Here is a 24,010-nt window from a genome sequence, read left to right on the forward strand (position 1 = left end):
ATAATAATAATAATAACTAGGGGACTCATTCATATGTAATATATTCGTGTTGGCATTCTGTAAATGTTCAGGGTAAATGGAGACGCTCTATTATTGTAGCTCTTTTGTTAAAACTGCAAAAGTATTTATCTAAGCTAGCAGGGACTCTCGGCATAGTGCGGTCGTAAAGTAGGCTTAAATATTATATTTTAATTCTTTCTGGTTTCGTATATATTACTATAGAGTTAATGTTCTATCGATTTTTATATATTATAAAGTTACAATTTCAAAAATAAAAAATATATCCATATGACTTGGGAGCCTCAGCATGAATCTAAACTATATCCAGTGGTGAGGCCCCAGCTTGTGGGCTTTGGGGAGTGTGGAGCCACCCTTTAATTACCATTGCTCCCAGGTCCACTCTGAACCGGAGTGGTAGTGCCTGTTAGGGTCCCAACTATGGGTTAAATAGAAACCGACGTGATAACAACAAATATATTCTATTAAAAAAAAATTTTCTTCAAAATCTTTGGATTCGGCATTAAATAACCCGAAAAGGGTTGATATGCCGTAAAACAAAAACAACCAACCAACCAACCATGAATCGAAACCGAAACCAAAACTTATGAACAACATATATATATATATATATATATATATATATATATATATATATATATATATATATATATAACTTTAGTTCCTTTAGCTATAATCGAAACCGAAACCAAAATTTCTGAAGAATTCTTGGTAAAAGTATTTATTACAAATGGAAGTCCATAACAATTAAACGACAGTAAGTCGAATTTAAGCGTGACGCAGAATATAAATAGCACAAACGTTATCCCATTATTATATAGATAAATAGTGATATTTACAACTAGAAATAAAAATAGGTTTGAAGCTCCTAAAATTGGAATCAGAATTGTCCGCAAGGACCCTTGGCGCAGTGGTTAGAGTACTTGGAAAAATCATCCGAAAGAGTAATAGTCTCCTGAAAGTTCAATTCTCCGTGTTGGCTTCTAAAAATTACAGTAATACATATAACCAATACTTATAAAAAAAAAAATCAGAAGTATCATAGTATTTTCTAGTTATAAAATATCTCTTTTTCCCAACGACGATTGCATCGAAAAAAGTACAATTAAACAATGATTACTGATCTTGTTCTGTTTCACCCGAACTTGCTACTGCTCACTGATTTAGAGTGAATACCAAGCTGAATAAACCGCCTTAATCTTCCAACAGTTTTTGTTCCGACTTAGTCCTTTTTCACGTATAAAATAAGTTTTAGCAGGCAGCGCTTCATAGGTCAGGAACGACCAGAAGGGTTGCCCACAAGAAAATAAAGTGACTGAGGTTGAAATAAAATTTGTGAACTTTAATATCTTGTATTAATTATTGTAATACAGTTGCTGCATGTGTGACACAAGACTCCGACGCTGCACTAGGTGTGTCAGAAACTTCGTGAAAAATATTGAATAATTCGACCCTCTGTCTTTCCAAGCTTATAACTACTCGAAAAATGTAATTCAAACCCTATTTTTTTTCAATTAAAGGGGCAAGGACCAAGGTTTCATTAAAAAAAAATTAAAAAACAACGTGATTTAAAACAAAAAGGTAAATTTCTAAAAAAACACTTCTTTTTTTTTTTTTTTTTAAATTTGAATATAATATTTATTGGACTTTTATCAATTTGTGATATATAAAACTTTGGTGAGTAAATGAATTATTTACTTTTTAAAAGACATTTCAAAATGGGGGGGCTGGCGTGAATTAATTCGACCCCCAGTCTTTCCAAGCTTATAACTACTCAAAAAATGTAATTCAACCCCTATTTTTTTTTTTCAATTAAAGGAGCAAGGACCAATGTTTCATTAAAAAAAAACACCGTATTTAAAAAAAAAAAAAAAAAAAAAAAAAGGTTTTAAACATCGGACTTTACAGGTAAATTTCTAAAAAAACGCTTCTTTTTTGTTTTAAATTTGAATATATTATTTATTGATCTTTTATCTTCAATTTATGATATATAAAACTTTGGTGAGTAAATGAATTATTTACTTTTTAATAGACATTTCAAAATGGGGGGGCTGGCGTGAATTAATTCGACCCCCTGTCTTTCCAAGCTTATAACTATACGAAAAATGTTATTCAAACCCTAATTTTTTTTTTTTTCAATTAAAGAAGTAAGACCAATGTTTCATTTAGAAAAAAATAACAACGTGTTTTTAAAAAAAAAAAAGGTTTTAAACTTCGGACTTTACAGGTAAATTTCTAAAAAACACTTCTTTTTTTGTTTTAAATTTGAATATATTATTTATTGATCTTTTATCTTCAATTTGTGATATATAAAACTTTAGTGAGTAAATTAAGTATTTACTTTTTAATATACATTTAAAAATGGAGGGCGTGAATTTAAAAAAAAAACGTTTGTCTAAAATATTATATTCGGTTTATTGGAAAGAGCATAAAATTTCACACTGACCCTGAAAATATCGTTAAAATAGAATCAATAGAAAAAATTTGATGGATTTTTAAAGTTTAAAAATGGAAAAATACTGAGCTCGTAAAATTGAATTAATTTCATTACTGTTTTTTTTTAAATAAAAAATATTTCTATTACTTTTTATACAACTTTAATAGTTTATTTTGGAAGTATAATCCAAGAAGAAAATAAACAATCCACTTTTAAAAGAGAAAATACGAGTTTTTTTTATATTTTATTCGCAGTTTCGTGTTAGGGGTGTCAAAAATTCTTACAAAAATTCTGATACACCTAACGCTACATACCCTTCAGAAAAATATTGAGTTTAAAAACTTTTGCACAGACATGTCGCTTTTGTTTCGTGGGGAACGAACACTGTTTCTGCTTTCGTTCTCGGTGTAGTTTTTTTTTTTTCAAATGCACATCTCCATCTCAGGGAATTTTTCAAGTACACATCCCCATCTCAGGGAATTCGTTATGCTCTCCGATCCGCGTAACTAAATGCTTTTTTTTTTTTTTTTTTTTTTTGCTTCAAGAATCATCAAATTCTGAAAGAAACGAAAATACACAAACCGAAAAAAATGAATAAATAAATAACTGAATGTGTTTCATTTCCATCTATCACGAAGTAAAAAAAAAAAAAAAACATTAAAGTAAATAAAATATGTATGAAGATATAATTCCATAACGCACAAAATACCACGAGAGTACATGCGTGATTTGGTTGCAAGAATTTGAAATCGCGTACCAACACAAGGAAACGGAGAAGAAAAAAAACGTATCCTAACGAATACAAAAACAAAATGAAGTCTGATATAGTGCAAACGGAACGAAAGGTATACGTAAAATTACATATGTAAAAGAAACGGACAGCTGAAAATATGCCAGTGGTTGAAATTTGGAATGAAACAGAAGAAAAACAAAGCGGAGAAACGGGGGATGTGCATATCGATTATTTGCCATTAGTTTATCTATACTGCTATCCCTCTTTCTTAAAAAAAAAAAAAACTCTGATCAAAATGGCTGGAGTCGTCATTAAATAACCCATTGTTCTTTCTTCGGTATCATTTTATGGAAATCGCTCCAGACAATGTATGAAGCTACTTTACGTAAGAAACTAAAAAGGAACAAAAGATGATCCTTAGAAAGACATGAAAAGGTTATTAACTTTAATCTTGAAAAAACTAAAAAGGGTTGATATGCCATAAAAAAACACAACGAAATTAAATAATTGTCATATAGTCGGTCTATATAATTTTATTAATTGCATTTGTAATTAAATTAAACTAAATATATCCCAAGTTTTGAATCCTCACACCTAAAAGTCGCAGAGGGCCTCAAATGATCAGATTTTTTACGAATCGTTCTTTATGGATCTTTAGCCGGTTAAGGGGTTAAAAATGTGTCAAATTGAAAAAGTCGTTATACATTTTGTACATTCATCTTAGTTTATTTTTAATTATCAATTTTTAATCAGTTTATATGCGTGTCACATTGATACAGTGGTAACATCATCAGCTTTAAATGCTACAGTTTTTCTTTCGGTTTCGATTCTAGCTGATGGCACCCAAATACTTTTTATTTTTTTTTTTTATTTTGAAATCACGACTCTATAATAATATATATGAAATCTGGACAAATTAAAATATCATATTTAAGCGTATTTTAGGCCCGGGAAAAGCCGGACGCCAAACCCCACTAGTATATTATAAATGAGGAAGGGTGTTTCATTGGGGAAATGGATATATCTTTAATGTTCTCACTGTTTTCAAGAAGAAGGGGGCAAAAGTCAGGTAGTAAAGTACGAATGGTAGACAATGGCCCTTAGGATTACTTTTGACAACCTCATAACTCGCTTCCGTTATTTTGCTCTTTAGTCCTCGGATTCCATTGCGGTGCTTCTGACAAATGGTAAAGAATTGCTGTTTTGAAGGTACAGAATCAACCTTCTTCATACTTATCGTTTTCTAGTCTTTTACATTGCTGCAGTATTTTTCAGCTCGTAACATGTGGCTACATTCCTGGTCTACAGCAATTTGCCTAAACCAAGATAGAGAATACGAGAATAAAGCTGTCGAACAAGACAGGCGCGTTTTTTTGTTTTTTTGTTTTTTTGTTTTTCGAAGTCTTTCGATCCACCGACCCCTGCAAAATAGGAAGAGTTTAATGGACCAAACGCATGCGTCTTGAACTTATCCTAATAATCTAACCGCATTCAAGGAAGGCAGGTAAAAATCAGTGCAGTATAAAATAGAATACGTGAAAAAAAAAAGATATCGAACAATCAAGATTGTTTTCGAATGTTTTCTTCGTGCATAAAGAAACAATACGGATTTTTTCCCCCCCAAATGGATCTATAATATTTTATCTGTATATTTTTTGTATATATAATCTATTTATCCACACACACACACACACACACATATATATATATATATATATATATATATATATATATATATATATATATATATATATATATATATATACATATATATTAAGGCACCAATATATATATATATATATATATATATTATATATATATTATATATATATATATATATATATATTAAAACAGTATTCTTCATTCTGTTGAAACTGATTCATAATTTATAATTATTAATCTTTATAATCAATATATATATATATATATATATATATATATATATATATATATATATATATATATATATTAGTAATTTCAGTATCTAGTCGACAGGGGAACAAATAACCAAAGCCCGATGTACCAACGTGTAAATGAACGTCAACTTTTAACACCATTTAGTATAAAGAAATTATATAGTTTCATTCAATAATTACAAGAAACCCTCTCTACCACCAATAGCAATGGCCAACGACTCTTTATCTGAGAGTCCATCTTTCAAACTCCTTGGCCTAACGTTCACAGGAAACATGAGTTGGAACAATTACATTGAAGGCATTGCCAGGGCCGCTGCAAGAAAGGTAGGCTCTCTCTACCGTGCTAGAAAACTACTAACACCCGAAAGTATCCTGTACCTCTATAAGGCCACCATTCGCCCATGTATGGAGTATTGCTGCCACATCTGGGCTGGTGCATTTGCTACTAGTCTCTCCTCCTTGACAAGGTTCAAAAGAGAGTCGCAAATCTGATAGGCCCTGAACTGGCATCTAAGCTTCAGCCTCTGTCCCATCGACGAAATGTTGCATCCCTCTGCCTGTTCTACAAGTATTTTAATGGTGAATGCTCTGATGAACTGCAATCACTTGTGCCCCCACGACGCGAGCACCCTCGACAAACCCGACAGGCTACTAGATCCCACCCCCACACTGTAGAGGTCCCTAGATGTAAAAGATCTTTTTACTCCAATAGTTTCTTCCCCAGAACCGCAAGACTCTGGAATTCCATTCCAGGTCCCTGCTTCCCCAACAGTACTGACGTGCAGAAGTTCAAGTGTAACGTGAACCGACACCTTGCTGCCCAAATCCCTACATAGTACCCCAGTAGTTGTTGCCCCTGATAGTAGCCCCCTACACCAAAGTGGCAATTTGCCTTGTTTGGGGTGAAAATGTAATAAAAAAAAAAAATAAAAAAAAAAATATATATATATATATAGTCATCCACATACAGTAGTTTCGCTGTATCACGGCTCATCAGTGCGGCTGGACTAGCTCCTCACCGTTACGCTATTGGGCTACTACTTATATGTGTATGCGAAATTACAATGTTTAAACATTACCCAAACGCCTAAGCTCTATTTGTTTATGCAAAGAGCCTTGCTTTCTACGCTTGTTATTTCGCTCCCCAAAATGCCCAACCCAAGATAGGGAACACACACACACACACACACACACACACATATATATATATATATATATATATATATATATATATATATATAGAGAGAGAGAGAGAGAGAGAGAGAGAAATCAAAAGGAACAAACCGTATTATGTGTTCATCAACGTTTCGTCTTTATTTCGAGACTTCCTAATAAAATAAAGACGAAACGTTGATGAACACATAATACGGGTTGTTCCTTTTTTATTTCTCTATTTTGTCGGAATAATATTTCCATTATTTTCATCATATATTTATATATATATATATATATATATATATATATATATATATATATATATATATATATATAATCAATACAGAAGAAATGAAATGTTTACCCGATATAATCATAGGTAAGCTTCAATGTAATATGAATATTAATATTCATATATTAATGATTCATTCCCAACCAAATAAAAAAAGCCCAATACAGGCACATTAGAAAATAGAGCTTATTATAAGAGAAAAGAAAAAAAATCGAAAACATTGAATCAAAATTTACAATTAAATTTTTTATTCGACAGATTACTCTAAAAACGATTGTTAAAATCTTTATTCCGCGGAGTTTCAAAGAATGTGCTCTTGCTATTTTTTTCTCAGTTGCGACTTCTACGCTTGAGGAAGGTCGAAGGTTACATCGACCGAAACCTTGTGCAAATAACACTATAAAAGTGAACATTAATCCGATTATATATTTTAATAAGCTTTACTGTAATGTAATTCGTAAATGACTTTTACGAGTATGTAAATTAAGTTGAGAGATAATGTACCGTGATCAAATTGTGAACAAACAACTAAATAAACAAACAGGACTTTATTATAAATGTGTGTGTGTGTGTGTGTGTGTGTGTGTGTGTGTGTGTGTGTGTGTGTGGGTGTGTGTGTGTGTGTGTGTGAAGAATTTTAATTGAGTAAAATTGCGAATATATCAAATATTAGGTTGACAAGAAGGTTCTTGCGGAATTTGGGATTTGGATTTCAAACGATGTGTTTTCAAATAAGTTTTCGTTATAATACTTTTACTCTGCATATCATTTTAAAGACTGTTTTTAGCTCTATCTAAATAAAGCCAAGTACGTCCAAGGATGGAATACTGCTGCCATATCTGGGCAGGAGCTGCTAAAAACAGCCTATCCTGCCTTGACAGAGTACAAAATAGAATTCGTGGCTTGGTGGGGGATGCCTTTTTCTCTACCCTGCAACCTCTCTACCACAGAAGAGACGTTGCGAGCCTATCCTTGTTTTATCGTTATTTCCATGGCAGGTGCTCGTCTGAACTCCAATCTCTGGTCCCCCCCTCGCCAATCTTTCACGAAAAACACCCGTCTAGCTGAATCCACTGTGAAAAGTTTCCCCCACTCTTTATCTGTGCCTAAATCAAAACGTGGATTCCATGAACAAAGCTTCTTTCTTAGAACTGCACGCCTGTGGAACTCTGTTCCGTCTGCCTGCTTCCCACCTGACTGCAACTTGGATGTCTTCAAGTCCAACGTTAACAAATTCCTAATGAACCGCTCCCTTAAGTAAAGACTTCATCAAATCTCCACACTAACGTACTGTACTTGCAATAACCCATATCCCTGAGTGGCTTCCGGGCCTTGATAAGTGGTGATCACCGTGTAAAAAAAATCTAACCATTTAAATTGCAATCGTTTTTAAAAACAATTACGTATTATTTTTTCGCAGAACGTTGAATACAAGATGGAAAAAAGCGAATTCGCACAATTTTCTTATTCCAATTCAAGCTAGGCCGAAAAGCTGCTGAAACAACAGTCGCGATATCAATGAAGCGTTTGGCCTACTAACCACGACTGAACGCACAGCACAATGGTGGTTTAAGAAATTTCGTTGCTCAACGAGTGTCTTGAATATGCTAAGCGTAGTGGTCGGCAGCCGACGTTGACAGCGATCAATTAAGAGCCTTAGCTGAAGCCAATCCGTTCAGAAATGTTTGAGAACTTGCTTCTTAAGTAGACGTAACGTATACGACGATTTCCAACCACCTGAGAGCGATTGGAAAGACAATAAAAAACATGATAAATGAGTTCTCACGCATTGAACGACAACCAAAATAAACGCCGTTATGAAGTGTCATCTTCCTTTCTTTTACGCAAAAAGAACGGCCCGTTTCTGGACGGGGTTGTGACCAGCGATGAAAAGTGGGCTCTTTACGATAACGGGTGGCACTCAGCTAAGTGGTTAGATGCCTACGAAACTCCCTGACACTTCCTGAAGCCAGAATGGCAGCAAAAGAAGGTAAGCTATCTGCTTGGTAGTCTGCGACCGGTTTCATCCATTGTATTTTTTTTAATGCAGACGAAACCGTTACGGCAGATAAGTACTGCCAACAAATGGATGAAATGCATCAGAAACTTCGACAACAACACACAGCATTAGTCAACAAGAAAAAGCCCAATTCTCCTCCACGACAATGCTCAACCGTACGTTGATAAACCGACCTTGCAGAAGTAGAACGAATTGGACTACGAAACTCTGCATTATCCGCCATACTCTCCCGTCCTCTCATCTACCGACTATCACTTTTTCAAGCATCTCGACAACTGTCTTCGTGAGGAATGCTTCAAAAACCTAAGCGATATCAAAAACGTATTAAGCAACTTCATCGCCACCAGAACGTAAGATTTTTACGTTACTGGCATGAATACACTTGTTTTTGTGTGTGTGTGTGTGTGTGTGTGTGTGTGTGTGTGTGTGTGTGTGTGCGTGTGCGTGTGTGCGTGTGTGTGTGTGCGTGTGTGTGTGTGCGTGTGTGTGTGTGTGCGTGTGTGTGCGTGTGTGTGTGTGTGTTGATGGTGCTTATTTTGATCAATAGATTTTTGAGTAGAGATATGTTTATCTGAATTTAAACGTAAAAACCCGCAAGAACTTTCTTGTCAACCTGATACAGACTGCAAATAAAAGCATACATCTGAAGGGCAGCAAGAATAACTTGTTTGTACTTTATTTCTGTTAAAGGAACTCAGGATTTTCTTTCTCACTCCATTACAACATATCATATATTCTTAAAACAAGGGCTATGACAACAGAATATTCTTTACATTATTTTGACTATTGTGTATATATCCGGAGATATCCTATATGTTTTTGTATGGAGTGATGTGGTTCTCGGTTGAATCACTGTGTCTAAGTGTGTCGGATATATACTCGAGAGTCACAAAGATTATGAAAATACTCTGTTGTCCTAGGCTTGATTCGAAAATGAGGCTATATCTAAGGGACGTTACTCTAATATTCTTGTCCAGGGTTTTCAGATTGATATTTTAAAGGCCAAATTTTGCACAGTTAGCCTGTTTTGAAGTAGTTTGGCTAAAAAATTGGGTTCGCAGAATTTGCTTTAAAAATTCCAATCTAGCAAATTTGGGTTAGAGTGATCTTTGTTTTTTATTATAATAATGATGATAATAATAATAATAATAATAATAATAATAATAATAATGATAATAATGATAATAATGATAATATTAATAATAATAATGATAATGATAATAATAATGATAATGATAATAATGATTATAATAATAATGATAATAATATTAATAATAATAATGATAATTATGATTATAATAATAATGATGATAATAATATTAATAATAATGATAATAATAATAATCATAATAATAATCATAATAATAATCATAATATTAATAATAATATTAATAATAATGATAATGATAATTATAATTATAATAATAATTATAATAATGATAATAATAATGATTATAATAATCTCTCTCTTCAGTAGTCCGTCGCTGACGACGATGACGTTGCACCATGCCTAACAGTCCCAGATAGATTACGCCTGCTGGACTCGCTGGTGACTGTGGAGTCCAATTCGTGAATTGCATACACGGCCGCAGGCAGCACAAGGGAAGATGCCGTCTGCCCGCTGCGCCGCGTGCCTTTGGTGTCTTCTTCGCTCTGCTCGGTCGTTATAGGTGGAGGTGAAAGTTTCCAAGCCCTCTTGGCAGATGTTTCGCCATTTTCTCCGATCAGCAGCAGCATGTTCGATGGCGTTGGATTCTATGCCACACTTTTTCAATGATATTTTTAGTTGGTCCTTGAAACGCTTACGTGGACCCCCAGGGTTGCGTCTGCCCTCTGCAAGTTCCCCGTAGAGGACCTTGCGTGGGAGCCTTTCTGCTGGCATCCGGATGGTGTGACCAAGCCACCTAAGTTGTCTATTAGTTAGAATTATTTCAAGTGGGTCCATTTGAGTGCGCCTGCGTATCTCATTGTGTGGCACCCTGTGCCACCATTTTAAACCTAGTATACGCTGTAAGCAGTTGGTATGAAATGCTTCTAGCTTTTTCAGGTGGCGTCTATAAGGCACCCATGACTCGCTGCCATACAAGAGGATGGAGAGACAGATTGCTCTATAGACAGAAACCTTGGTGGTGGTGGTGAGGTTACGGTTCATAAAAACTCTGTGCGAGAGTCTACCAAAGGCTGCAGCAGCCAGACCAATGCGCCGTTGGACCTCACTTGTTAGGTCACAGGCGTCAGTGAGCACTGAGCCAAGATAAGTAAACTCTTGAGTGTTTTTCAGTGGCTGTTGGTTGATTGTGAACATTGGTGGTTCCTGACGGTGTTCACATATGTTAAGTGCCTCTGTTTTGTTGATGTTGATGGCTAGACCAGCTCGGGAGTAAATGTTGGAGATAGTGTTGATGGTGCGCTGAAGACCCTCTTCAGATGAGCTCACCAGAGCTGTGTCGTCAGCGTATTGCAATTCATGGATTGCTTCTTCTGTCACACGTGATCTGGCATGGAGGCGACGCAGATTGCAGAGGTTGCCATCCAGCCGGTATGAGAGGCGGATCCCATCAGCAGGATGGATTTGCTGTTTGGCAACATTGGAAACCGCAGCAAGAAAAAGATTAAACAAGATGGGCGCAATGACGCATCCCTGCTTCACACCCGATTCTACCAGGAAGGGCTCAGATTTTAGTCCTGAACTGGAGACGCGAGCCATAGATCCATTATGGAAAGCCTTCAGGACACCCAGGAATATTGGTGGGCAGCCAAATTTGACGAGTACCTCCCAGTGCAAAGGACGGTTCACAGTGTCAAAGGCCTTGGCGAGATCTACAAAAACCATATATAGATTTTGGTGCTGCTCGACGCTTTTCTCCTGGAGCTGTCTTGCAACAAAAACCATGTCAATCGTGCTGCGCTCCTGTCTGAAGCCACACTGCGATTCAGGTAAGACTTGATTGACAATGTGTTGGATGATACGAGACAGTAAAATTCTAGTGACAACTTTCCCTGAGGTTGACAGGAGGGAAATGCCTCGACTATTGCCACAAATATTTCTGTCACCTTTCTTTTTATATATGCTGATGATATCTGCATCCTTCCATTGTTGTGGGCAGCAGCCTGACTCCCAGACATCTTGGATGATGTTATGGAGACAAGTGGTAATGGCATCTCCGCCATGCTTAAGAAGCTCAGCTGGTATGCCATCAGGGCCAGTGGCTTTATTATTCTTGAGGTTGTTAACTGCACGGCTAACTTCATGGATAGTTGGTATTACATCCAGTTCTTGAATTACAGGAAGGTCAGGAAGATGGTCAAGAAAAGTAGGGTCGATAGGGTTCTGCCTGTTCAGTAAGTCTTGGTAGTGTTCAGCCCACCGATTGAGTATGGCAGTCTTCTCAGTATAGAGTATGGAGCCATCAGCACTACGGACTGGGCAGAGGCTATTGTTCTTTGGCCCATAGGCTGTCTTAAGGGCATTATAAAATTGATGTTGGTCCCCCATATCAGCTAAACCTTGGATCTCAGTTGCAAGATTGGTCCACCATTCATTTTGCATTCTTCGGGTTTCCTGTAGGACTTTTGACCGAAGCTCGGCTATCTTGGCACGTGATGCTGGAGTTGGATTTGCAGTCACTGCTTGCTGTTGCCGATTTTTTTCTTCAATTAGTTGATGAATTCCATCAGACTGCTCGTCAAACCAGTCTCTATGTTTTCTTCTTGAGAATCCCAAAATGTCCTTGGCAGTATTGAGTATAATAATAATGATAATAATATTAATAATAATGATAATAATAATAATCATAATAATAATCATAATAATAATGATAATATTAATAATAATCATAATAATAATGATAATATTAATAATAATATTAATAATAATGATAATGATAATTATAATAATAATTATAATAATGATAATAATAATGATTATAATAATAGCAACACCAACAACAACAACAATAATAATAATAATAATAATAATAATAATAATAATAATAAGAAGAAGAAGAAGAAGAAGAAGAAGAAGAAGAAGAAGAAGAAGAAGAAGAAGAAGTTTGGAAAGTGAAGTCCGAACTTTGAAAAATCCGAATAGAATCATCTTTATTTCAGTAAGCTTATTCTAAGTAAACAATATTACTCTTGGCGTTCATTTCATATATCATATATTATTCGTACTTTTTTAAGTATTGACAATAAAGCGGTTTTTAGTCCATTAATTTTATGACGATTTTTTATAAAGCATTTTATTCTCCATTTTTTTTTTTTTGCCCAAATTGAAATGATTTCCTTATGAATCACATTTCAGAATATAAACACAAGTACTAAAACGTTCCTTCTGATCAAAGACTTGTTTTTTCATATGAACGCTTCTAATTATTTTACTCAAAATCGAAAGTTATATTAAAAGACGCACATAATTCTTTAAGGAAGTATTTTTCAGAAAGGTGCATCATCATCGCTGTTGCCTCTTGCCGGTCGTTTTTTTTTATTCACCAAAAATACCTAACGAACCGTTTCAATTAACGATATCGGTTTGACCCAAACAGTAGTCAGACGCTACCTGAGGCATCTCGATGTATATGAAACCTTTCTTGGCTTGATTGTTTTGGGAGTCGGGGTTCAGAAGAGAACAGACAACAAAAATGTAGAAATAAGGAAAATAAATATAATGATGGATAAAATTTAATATAAAATGCAACAAACTAAGAATGACTAGAAAAACCGTAATGATGTAAAGTTAAAAATTTGTATATATATATATATATATATATATATATATATATATATATATATATATATATAATACGTTGGACTACGAAACTCTGCATCATTCACCATATTCTCCAGAGCTCTCACCTACTGACTAGCACTTTTTCAAGTATCTCTGAAACTTTCTGCGTAAAAAATGCTTAAGAAATCAAAAACGCATCTATATGTATCAAAAACTCATATATATACTTTCACTACACCGATGAAGACTGAAGGATCGGTCGAAAATTATGTACTTATGAAAAAAGTTTTTTAATTTTTTTTTCATAATATTATTATTTTGTATTCCTGCACGTCACCAATTAAAAACGAATAAAAAAAAGTTATAAGCTTTTATACTTTTCGCATTCTTTTTTATTCATATATATATATATATATATATATATATATATATATATATATATATATATATATATATATATATATATATATATATATATATATATATATATATATATATATATATATATATAAGGCGTCAAGATGAGTTAGAAAAAAAAATCAGTAACTTTCCAATTACATATGTGAGTGCTGAAGTATATATTATTTCTATTAAAAAACCTACATGTTAAATTTCAGAGACTATTATTATTTCATTGCAGTGGTTTTGCCTTTTAAAAAGCTTTTAAAAATCCAAACAAATTATCAGCGACTCACAAAAAAAAAAAACAAATTGCGGAATGCAGTTTAAAATGAAATCACCGGAAAGGAGAAAGATATCGAAGAAATTTTACACAAAAAATGGAACACTCGAAAGAAACAGGGCAAAAGAAGATTGTCTGCCGAGAGGTGTTGGACTGAAGAACTTACAGATTGTCTTTCACAATGTTATTTTATTATTTGTATTAAATTGTGTAGCAGAATATTATTTTCTGAGCATTTATTTTCCTTTATTATTTATCTTATTTAGGTCAGTTCTATATTTAAAATACAGCAGACACTATTTTCATGGGAATGTTAATAAACTTATATTTGCTGAGTGTTATTAGTTTTTTTATGTTCAAAAATTATTTTATTTCTATCCAGAAAAATATCAGCTTTATCTTTCAATCACTGCCGTGTTTGAAAATATAATTTACTTTTTAATTCAATTCATAACATTATATAATCAATTCTTAAAATCTGGAATATTTTAAATTATAAATCTATTATATTTTGGGGCTAGAATATTTTGTCCTTTTCTTTCCCAGTTTTAACAGGTAGTTCTGTACTTTTCCATGTTTAAGCTTAACCATAGTATTTTTCACGCTGGCATTTTTCTATTGTAATCATATTTCCATTACTAACGATTACTATATTGTCCAATTTCTACTGTACACTCTTTAACCCTTATCCTCGAGTGGCCTCTTGGCCTTGATAAGTGGTGATGCCTATGTAAAAAAAAAAACATATGTGTTGATTAAGTATGTTTCTCACTTCGCATTAAATTTCCAGAAGTCCTACTAGTTCAGCTATATTTTTTTAGTAAATAAATTAATTTGGGATATATTTTTTTAACTGTTGAAATGTATTCTTTTCTTGTTTGGTTTGGTTTGGTTGTTTTTGTTTTACGGCATATAAACTCTTTTCAGGTTATTTAATGCCGTGATCCAGTGGTTTTGAAGAAAAAGTTTTCAAATAGAATGTATTTGTTTTGTTTTTGTTTTGTTTTTTCAAGTCAGTTTCTATTTAACCCATAGTTGGGACCCAACAGGTACTATCACTCCGGGTCAGAGTGGACCTGGGAGCAATGGCAATTAAAGGGTGGCGCCACACTCCCCAAATCCCGCAAACTGGAGCCTCACCATCGGATATAGTTTAAGGTCATATCCAGGACCTTTTTTCTTGTGTTGTTGTTTGCTGACGAAAATAATAATTTCCTTCAAAAATGTAAAATTATTTGGTCATAGAATATAACAGTCGATTCAGTATATTTTGAACTGTAGAAATGTTTTTTTCAATTAATTTCATTGGATTAATGTCTCGGTAATTAATATTTTTCGTTGTGTTTGTTCGTTTATTCAATGTACTTGTTTTTTTATGGTTTATAGAAATCGCTCGCGACAAGGCATGAAGCTACTTGATGTAAGGAGCAAGCAAGAACGAAAGCTGATTATTGCAAAGACAGGAGATGTTTATTGACATTAGACTTGAAAAAGACAAAGGCATTAGTTAGAAAGTGAGCAGGAAGAGCGGTCCACAGCCTTGTAGTCCTTGGAAAGAAGCTACTGGAATAGGAAGCTGTATTACAATAGGTATTAAAACAAAATAATGAAGACTATTGGACCAACGAGTCAAAAGAGCTGGAATAAAGGAAGCAGGGAATAGACCTGAAAATAGGAATTCGTGGCTTAATATAAATAAGCAGCAGCAATTTCTCCACTAAAATAAAACTTTGCTTCATTGTGGTAAACGTGCTGGTAATGTGGTAATACCAGAACTACTGGGATAATAGGGTCCTGATCAAAATCGGATCGGCCATCATCTGTTTGTATCCCGCTTTTGTTTTTTGTTTTTTGGTTTTGTTTTTTTGGGGTTTTTTTTTAAATTTTCTTATCATTTGTTTAAGCTGGGGATGGGACATGCTACCAGATGCCAAATCGCCGGAAAAAAGGCAAAGGAACACAACAAAGTTCACCTACAGTCTCAGCAGGGTTGTTTACATGAATATAGATCGCATTATAAAGACTAAATGCAGAGGGGGTCATGATAATCGATGTCTGCAATAACAGACCTGATACAAGAAGAAGAAGATAATAATGTGATATCAAAACAACAAATTGATGAAGACCACTAGACCAACACGTCAAACGAGCTGGAATAAAGGAAGCAGGAAATAGATCAGAAAATTCTGAAGAACACATGCCATTATAGTATTCGTAGAAGACTAGCAACATCACGTCTGCGAGAGAGAGGTTGCAGTGAAGAAGAAAGCGTGGGGCTGATCAAATTACAAATATGTTTCTACAATTTATCAAGAACCTTCAAATGGGCCACAGAATTACCAGGCCAAATATGACGACAGTATTCCATACATGGTCTGATAGTAAATTTACAAAGATAAAGAATAGCCTCGGGTCTTAGAAAATATTAAAGATCGAAAAAGAGAACGGACTTTACGAAAAGCAAAAAGAGTAATGGATTTATTATATGGACCCCAAGAAAGATTTGATGAGTAGGGCTAGGACAACAGCATATTCTTTTCATTGTTTTGACTCTCGAATGTGTATCCGTTGATATCTTATATGCTTTTATATAGAGTGATGTGGTTGTCAGTTGATTAACTGTGTCTAACTGTGTCGGATATATACTTGAGAGTCAAAACAATGTAAAGAATCTGCTGTTGCCATAGTCATATTGATGAGAAAAAAAAAGACCAGAAGTTTTAGAGTCGATTTCTCCTCGAGAGCAGAGCCATCCATAGAAAGAAAAGGGACCCACCTGCGATTGAAGGACAATAGTTTAGCCTAACAGTATTAAACGAAACAAGCCATCTTACCTCAATCCATAATAGAACTTAAATCAACTGCATATTTCAACTGATCCGTGAAAGATGGGCGAGGAGCAATACCGACAAAATCATTAGCGATTTCGATTGTCTCCCTTTTTTCGTGTAGAACTCTTCAAAAATTGAAAACCAATAATTAGCAGTGGTAATCTAAAGCGCACAAGAACATAAATATTTATAATTTTACTGGATATAATATGCCCTGGTGAGTTGTGTATTATTATACTAAAATATACTTTAGTTCTGGGATTGGGTTGTGTTTAAAAACAATTCGTTTTCATTGTTCTAAGCTGTAATTTGTAATTAACTGAACAAGTCCCCAATCTCTCTCTTTCTCTCTCTCTCTCTCTTTCTCTCTCTCTCTCTCTTTCTAAGATATCTGCCAGGGCCATTCCCAATGTAAGGTCTCATATTTTTAACTCAAAATGTTGAAGATCTACAGAAAACTGAAGTAGTGCCATAAAAACGAGCGATCTTTTGTGCTCCGTAATTCATTTTTCTACATAATCTCCGCTATTCTAAATGCACTTTTGCCAGCCTCTTTAGATGTACCAATCGTAAACTCTGGGGCACGCTTTGTCACTCACATCTCTGTCGCCACTCTGAAATCGATGAATCCATCTCCTAACAGTGCTGACATCACGTATCTATGTGTTTCTTTTGTTAATCTCACTTCGTGTTGATTCAACCTCTTTCTAATGTACCTTAATGTCTTGGTCAGCATTTAGAGAAATAGTGACTCTATTTATACGGCATCGCCATCTAATCTGCATACGTGCGTCTTTACACATCGCAAACACGTATACAAAATTAGATGTCAAAATAATTAGTCTCATCAATTTTATATAATTCATAAAGTTTCTTAATTATGCCTTGGTTCGTCACTTTTCAATTCACGGGGGTCGTTCCAAACGTAATGCATGCTATTTTTTAACTAAAAACATAATAGTTCAAGGGCTACGAAGACAGGAGTGGTACCATTAAAACAAGCGAATCTTTTGCTCTATAGAATTTGTTTTTAAACAGTCATCACCGTTCTCAAAGCACTTTATCAGCGATGTGACGTTGGTACACTCTTTGTCACTCCGATCACAGCCGGCACTCTGAAATCGATGAACCCATCTCCTAATCAAATTACACAGCTCGCCGTCCGACCTAATTCCATACATATACAATAACTGCAAAAATAACGCTGTTTAACCTATATTCGCGCAGGCATACAAGAACACTTTAAGTCAACTTACGCCTGTCCAGTGCAATTTTTTTTTTTTTTTTTTTTACCTATGTCAGTTATTTCTACTGACTAAAGACGAATAGAAATGTTCGGCGTGTCAAAATCCCTTATATATCAAGTTTAAAGTCGTCAAATCAAAAATTGACCGAGAAGTTTAGTAGAGGCCGTTTCTTAGACAGAAAGACATGATCATATATATATATATATATATATAAGTGATCATGTCTGTCTGTCTAAGAAACGGCCTCTACTAAACTTCTCGGTCAATTTTTGATCTGCAGACTTTAAACTAGATATATAAGGGATTTGGACATTGGATATATATATATATATATATATATATATATATATATATATATATATATATATGCGCGTGAATTTTTTTATGACAAGAGTTGCGCAATCTCCAACCACGCATCTCCTGAGTCGAGATTATTAAATACCAGTAGCAAGTAGAGGTTTAGAACGACTGGAAACAATGCCGAGATAAACAGAAAGCACATACAGCGCCTACAATTCCCAAATGGTCACCCATCTGGTATTAGCAAGGTTCAACGTTGCTTAACTTCGGTGATCTGATTATGCCAATATATATATGTGTGTGTGTGTGTGTGTGTGTGTTTAGAGGCATAAAATTTCTACAAACATTTAAACATGATAAGCGGCTTTAATCTAGTCAGGAGAAAACCGACAGCATATAAATAAAAATAATATTGGCGGGAATAAAGAGCAATCTCGGTGTAAAAGGTGCCAAAAGACTATTAAAATGAAAAATAATAATTAAATAGACGTAAATAAGACGATTAAAATGGCACCATGTGGAATTCAAAAATCGGATGGAATGAGTTCAAAGTTCACCAAAGAGACTACATGCTTTTATCGATTCCGTCTGCCTGCACAAAGGTTTTCGAATCGCGATAGAGACAGATTCCAAACTTTTAAAATGATTTTTGGAATCTGCTCTATGTAGTCCCTCAAACCACTCTATTTTATACTTATTGACACAATATGGATTCTCAACCAAATGCTGGCCAATAGCAGAGACTAAATTTGAAGAGGAAGGGAAACTCACATATCCTACCTTTCTTTGTCTAATGTTGGATTAAAACGTGCTGGTTTATACGAGTGTGCAAACGCAAAGAAATGCGCCCTATATAACCAGCATATGACAAGCATTTAAATTGATAAATAATATTACTGTTGTAGATGAAAGACAAACTATCCTTGCCAAAATAAGAAAGGCAGATCTTGTAGTATATACGAAATGAAACCTGCCGTTCATTCTTTTTGCAAGGACAGTTTACCGTACATCCACAACATTAATGATATTATTATTGCATCTTGCGAGTCAAAAACGTTGTTGTCATGGAAACCAGCTTATATTTGATACAATCTATACTCCTTTCTATAGTCCAACCACAGTGAGTCCAAATAAAGTTCAGTCTTTACTTATCTTGTAGACATAGTTTCAATCATGAAACTTTATTTTGATATATTAACGTTTTGGGTTTCGATTCAAGCTGATACCAATTCGGAAATCATGACTATACATTGGCTACAATATAGCATGAAAGAATCGACCCTATAATAATAAATACAAAGTCTGTGTAAATCAAAATATCATACTTGAGCGTATTTTACGACCGGGCAACGCCGTTCTCCCCTACTTGTATATCTATCTATCTATCTATCTCTTATATATATATATATATATATATATATATATATATAAGTCTATATTCCAAATTTCAAATGTTGTCTATCTTACCGTTTATTTGTTTCAGCATGTATAAACGTTCAATTCTTGACAGCATCTATCTATATATATATATATATATATATATATATATATATATACATATATAGTATATATATATACGTATATATAGATATATATTCATATATATGTATGCATATGTATATATAAATATATATTCATATATATATATATGTATATATACGTATATATAGATATATATTCATATATATGTATACATATGTATATATGTATATATAAATATATATTCATATATATGTATACATATGTATATATGTATATATAAATATATATTCATATATATATGTATATATGTATATATAAATATATATTCATATATATATGTATATATGTATATATAAATATATATTTATATATATATGTATATATAAATGTATATTCATATATATATATGTATATATGTGTGTGTGTGCGTGTGTGTGTTTATAAATATTGTTTTTAAAATAAAATTATCCACTGACACTTGTTTCGTTGTCTTCGACTCATCAGTGACGATGGAACACGTGTCAGTGGATGATTATATTTTAAAAATGATATGCATGCCGCTCACCATGTGGGGTACCAAGTTAGTTAAAGGGAAAACTATTCCCTACTCCCATTTAGGTAAAACTGCACTTTTGTATCGCAAAAACAAAAACAAACATCTCTGAATATATAAATATATATGCATATTCATATATATATATATATATATATATATATATATATATTTAGTAATGTGATTGATAATTTAAAAATCAAATTATAATTAAATTAAAAATCCGTTTCATAAGAAGGAACAACAAGAAAATCAATTATTTGTACGATCGTTTCGGAAAACAGTGTTTTTATTGTGGTAGTCATCAAGTTACGGACAATTTTTTTTAAATTATCAATCACATTACTAAATATTAAATTAGCTCTAGGATATTTACCTATCGAGCTTATTATATATCTAAATTACAACGAGCACTTTTTCTTTCCTGTATTTTAATTAAACTAGTAATTTCACTATTACATTAAAATACACTCTGCTCTTTAGACTATTGTTCTAATCTCCTTTATATATATATATATATATATATATATATATATATATATATATATATAGTAAAACTGGTAATAAGTAAAAACCTGAAGATGTGCTCAGTACTATTGCAGAGCAAATATGTTATTTTTTAATTTTTTATTACCGTTTTATCTGTTTGGTTACATATGTTTCGGATGTTGGACCATATTTCCGATCCAGCAGTCTCGTCAAACCTTACAGAAATGGGTTTGTGTAAGTGTCATGTGTATTTGACAAGTAAAAGATTCCATTTAGAATGTTCGTAGTCGCTATGTCGACTTGTTCATTTCAGTTGACAATGAGTTGTTTTTAGTTAGTTAAGGGTTAATGCATACGTCATCCGCACGCGCAAATACTCATACATACAGACACATACATATGTACATTTGTACACATCCACATACAGACACACACGCACATACACATATATATAAACAATGTATATGCAGACATACATGCATCTATATGCAGACATACGCACACATACACACAACTCCTATACACATATGATGATTGCAACGTCTTGTCAGACGAGTGCCACTCCCTCAGACATTTAAAATCCATAAGCCCAAATGCCTGAGGGAGTATCTATACAAAGATGATGTTACAGAGTCTTAGCTTTGTGCGACAGCTAAGTCTCTCTCTCGGTTCAAAATGTTGAGATCCAGCAACAAGCAAGAACAAGATAGATAGCAACAAATTAAACTGCAGACCAGCTTAATGCGGGTACTGGTCTCCCGTTTTGTTTTTTAAATCAGAGATTTGCTTCTTCTAGAAAAGTTGCCTTCACCACGGCTTACGGGAGCCCTCTCCACACCTATACACATATACATACTCATATACATATATATATACATATATACATATAATTGACGCTTTGCTTATTGGATAGGGATTAAGTTATAGTGTCTAGAAAAAAATTGTTAGGGATCTAGATAAAAGTAAGGATGAAGATAGAAATAGAGATAGAATAAATTAATAGATTGAGAGATTAAAAAAAAAATTTTTAAGGGGGTATAAAGGTCTGGCTAAACAACCAAAAGCGGTCAAAACTTTAAAACCTAAAAATTGAAATTCCTTCCCTTCTTCTTTCCTTACCCCCTTTTTTTTACCATCCTCTCTCCCTCCGCCCCCTCCTTATATCCATATATCTCCACCCACGCCTACCTGAATTTGCTAAACCCCCCCCCACAAACACTACATCTAATGTATTTTAACCTTCAAAACTTAAATATTGTCGATACTCGTCTCCCCCCTTATTATCTCTTCCCCCCCCCTTGTTCGCATGTCCTCTAAAACATTTCTTCCAAATACTAACAACCATTTCTGTAAGGTCTGACGAGGCTGTTGGATCGTAAACATGGTTCAACATCCGAAACATATGTAACCAAACAGACAAAACGGCAATAAAAAAATAAAACATATATATATATATATATATATATATATATATATATATATATATATATATATATATATAAATTTTGGATCATTTTGAACCAATTGGAATTCACCCATTGGATTGGAAATTTTAAATTCGACCGTTTTGGATTTTACCATTCTTGCATTTTGTTACCCTCCACCGGACTATCCATTCATGTGAAATCTTTTTATCATTTTTCTTTTACCTCCTATTCCCCTTACGTCACCCTTTTTTTAACCAAGTAAGATCTGTGACTTACTTGTAGTTTCATTAAATACTTTTATATGCAAAATCCGATCCTGCATTTTGCTAATTCCTGCCCTCTGATGAGAAGGAGAGTATTTCTTCGAAACTCCGCGGATTAAGGACTATCCACTTATCTTGTGCTTCTTTTTTTAAAATTAAATATGTTTTTACCTATTTTTCAAGATGTCTTTTAACATGTTTTATTAATCATTTGTTCATATTATAAGCTCTATTTCCTTTTCGGTTTTATTGAGCTTTTACATCTGGTTGAGATTACTTTACTTGTAAATATTAACTTTTTAATATTTATAATATATTTTAAGTTTACCATTTTGATTACCTTGGTAAACTTATTGTAATTTATATATATATATATATATATATATATATATATATATATATATATGACCTATTTTCGAGGCTAAGTAATCGTTTTCTTTTATTCCGCCATCTTGGTTTTTGATATAGTTTCGATTCCAACTTTTTAGCATACAATCTTAAATTGACCAATAAATATTCATTTAGCAAGTCTCATATTTTAAAATTTATTTTTTGGACGGTGGCACATATAAATTATTCTTAAATCTCTGGAATTTATGGAAGAATAAATATTTGCCCAAAAAATCGATTTCCAAAACTTTCGATTCTGCAAACAAAGACAGGAAAACACAGGCTTTCGGAGTTATCCGTTTGAAATCCGACAGTAATGTGACAAGTCGAAGTAAATTGAGAATTTTCTTTTATTTTTGTTGCTTGGTCCATCAAATGGAAAATATATAATTATCTTTTCGTCTTCCACTCGGATAATTTAATGAGGGCCATTGTTGCCAATGCAAGGAGTGCGTGCGTTTTATTTTTTCAACTAAGCTGGACATGAAAAGGCAATTTCAGAATCTGAGATTGAGAATTAGAGATAAACAGAAAAATAAAAAAGTTTTGTTTGTTTTATTTTTATATATAAAATGTCCATAGTTACTCGTATGGAAAAATATGCAGATATTCTTATAGCAAACACAATTTGTAAAGATATGAAGAGATAAGTATATATATATATATATATATATATATATATATATATATATATACAGAGAGAGAGAGAGAGAGACATAAAGAGACACACAACTATTGTGAACAGACATAAATAGATAAATATTAAGTTGACAAGAAAGTTCTTGCGGTTTAAATGAATACAGGTAAACATACTACAGGGCATACTAAACTTTATCGATCGAAACAATCACCATCAGAATCAACATACGTTTGCTAACACAAAGCAAGTGTATTTATGCCAGTAATGGAAAATCCTTACGTTCTGGTGGCGATTATGTCGCTGAAGGCGTTTGTGGTATCGCTTAGATTTTTGGAGCATTTCTCATTGTCGAGGTGCTTCAAAAAGTTGTCAACATCCGGTGGTCGACCACTACGTTCATCATCTT

The sequence above is a fragment of the Euprymna scolopes genome, chromosome 11 (assembly GCF_053919585.1).
Source record: "Euprymna scolopes isolate OS-2025 chromosome 11, ASM5391958v1, whole genome shotgun sequence".
NCBI classification, from domain to species: Eukaryota; Metazoa; Mollusca; class Cephalopoda; order Sepiida; family Sepiolidae; genus Euprymna; species Euprymna scolopes.